The 2690-nt window shown below is 38.9% G+C and overlaps 1 pseudogene; it reads left to right on the top strand.

The window, feature by feature from the left end:
• The first annotated feature begins 379 nt into the window (after window positions 1-379).
• Window positions 380-1996, top strand: LOC149544048 (DNA replication licensing factor MCM5 pseudogene; annotated as a pseudogene).
• The last annotated feature ends 694 nt before the right edge of the window (window positions 1997-2690 follow it).

Here is a 2690-nt window from a genome sequence, read left to right as displayed (position 1 = left end):
GGCAGTCCCTATTGAAAATTACGACTTGAGCATGGAGGAGTTTCTTTGGCGAAAAGTGCACTCCCATGTTCATTTTCTGCAAAGAGAAGCTATTTTCTCATTCTCCGCCAAAGTGAAGTCAATTTGTAAAAATCTAGCAGGGGCTTCATGTAAGAATGGAAGGAAGATTGCAGTCCAAAGAAGGCAGTGACACTTGCAGAGATGGTATACCATGGTTAACAAAGATGGTTCAATAGCTGAATTTTGGGACTTCTGCAAGCAAAACGAAATTCAAGTTTCTGAGTCTTGGTAACAACGCAGGAGTATTGCTTTGTTGTAAAATTAAATTATCTTATCGGGGCATTTGAACCCCCTTGGACCACCTCTATTACATTTTCAGATGGCAAAAAATCACAAACATGCTACTGCGAAGAAGGATAATGGGCAAACAACTTTGGTGCCCCTTTTTGAAAGCCAAGGACATGTTGTTGGAGAGGTTTGTATAGAACCCATTGCAGGAAAGAAAGTTGAGCATAATGGTGTAAAGATTGAGTTTCTTGGGCAAATAGAGTTGTACTTTGATAGAGGGAATTTTTATAACGTCACCTCCCTGGTTCGGGAGCTTGATGTACTTGGATGTATCCAAGCAAACAATTCTTCTGTAGAAAAAGAAGCAGTAGCCATCAGGCAGCCATATATCAGAGTTGTAGGTATTGAACAAGCTACAGAGGCTAATAGAAGAGGCCCCACTTCCTTTACTACAAATGAAGAAATGAAGTTCAAAGAATTTTCTCAGAGACCTAATGCATACACAAAGTTCTGTTACATGATTGCACCATCTATATTTGGTCATCCCAATGTTAAGAAAGTTGTTGCCTATTTTCTGTTTGGAGAATCAAGAAAGAGATTACCTGATGGAGTAAGATTAAGAGGAGACATTAATGTTTTTCTATTGGGTGATCCATCAACTGCTAACTCACAGTTCCTTAAATTTGTTGAGAAGACAGCCCCAATAGCTGTCTACACTTCTGGAAAAGGATCATCAGCTACTGGTTTAACAACATCTATTATTCGTGACTCCAGCATGCAAGAGTTCTATCTTGAAGGAGGCGCAATGGTTTTGGCTAATGGAGGGGTTGTTTGTATTGACGAATTTGATAAGATGAGGGTAGAGGACATGGTTGCAATTCATGAGGCAATGGAACAACAAACAATATCCATAGCAAAGGCAGGCATTACAACTGTTCTCAACTCACACACCTCAGTGCTTGCAGCAACCAATCCACCTTTTGAACGTTATGATGATCTCAAGACAACACAAGACAATATAGATTTGCAGACAACAATTATTTCTCGATTTGATCTCATCTTCATTGTAAAGGATGTTCGGATCTATGATCAAGACAAGTTCATTGTGAGTCATGTTATGAAAGTACATGCGAATGCAGGGAAAACAACTAAGGATTTAGATGCTCTAGATAAAGAAAAGTGGCTTAAAAGATTCATTGAGTACTGCCGAGTAAACTGCAAACTTAGGCTATCAGATGCTGCTGCTACCATGTTACAAAACAACTATCTTAGAATTAGACAGCAAATGCGCCAACAAACCCATGAAAGTGGAGAAGCTACACCCATACCAATTACAGTAAGGCGATTAGAAGCCATTATTCGGATTAGTGAGTCCATAGCAAAGATGCGACTATCACCTATGGCGACAGAGGAATATGTGACAGAAGCCGTGAGACTTTTCAATTTGTCTACAATGGACGCTGCATGTTCTGGCATTACTGATCAAATAAAGTTGACACTGGAAATGAGAAATGAAATTCAGCAAGTCGAGACACAGATAAAAAGGCGAATGAGAATCGGAAATGTCATGTCTGAGAGACGTCTTCTTGATGATTTAGCAAGAATGAGATTTAATGAATCAGTTGTGAGAAGGGCCCTTGTTATCGTGCATCAGAGAGATGAAGTGGAGTGCAAGAGAGAGCGACATCTCATTATTCACAAAGCATAAGCTTCAACGCCTTGAATATTCTACTACCACAAACAGGACATCATTATTGGGCTGATGCACTGCGGGAAATTGTATTTGGGTGCGAATGGCACAACATCAAAGTCTTTACAAATTGCCAGTTTGGAATGATGGCTTGGACAGTTCTTGTTGTAACGTCTGACCAAATGCAGAGAGCCTCCATCGGGTGGTTAACTTAATGCATATAAGAGCTTCATAGTGATACATAGCCGGATGATATGACTTTTTTCCTCACACTAGTCACCTATGCATATTGATAGTTTAACACTGCATCAAATGTGAAGACCCCAACCTTCATAATAGTACGAGGTAGTATTGCCCGATCATTACACCAACATAGTTATGTTTTCAGATGTTAATGGCAGAGAATGCGTGCACCATATGTTTGACCAAATGTCTGAAGTTAATACAGTAATGTTGAAGACATCGAGCAAGAGTGATCGGCTATAAAAACCTCATCTGGTACTCTTCAATTAGCAGAAGCCATCCACATTCAGATTTTGATAGCAATCAAGATTCTCAATGCCAGTATCATGACATATGATTGATCAAATATAGTTCAGCATATTCAGATATAAAAAATGAATACATCTACATAATTCCAAACACTCACATCCCAACAATAGAAGATACTTGAAAGCAAATTAATCATATAAATTTCATATTCTATATTTTT

Source organism: Cupressus sempervirens, chromosome 8, assembly GCF_028749045.1.
Source record: "Cupressus sempervirens isolate cs-2001-9-10 chromosome 8, ASM2874904v1, whole genome shotgun sequence".
In the NCBI taxonomy this organism is placed as follows: Eukaryota; Viridiplantae; Streptophyta; class Pinopsida; order Cupressales; family Cupressaceae; genus Cupressus; species Cupressus sempervirens.
The sequence above is the reverse complement of the archived record's forward strand: the minus strand, read 5'-3'. Positions and strand labels throughout refer to the sequence as shown.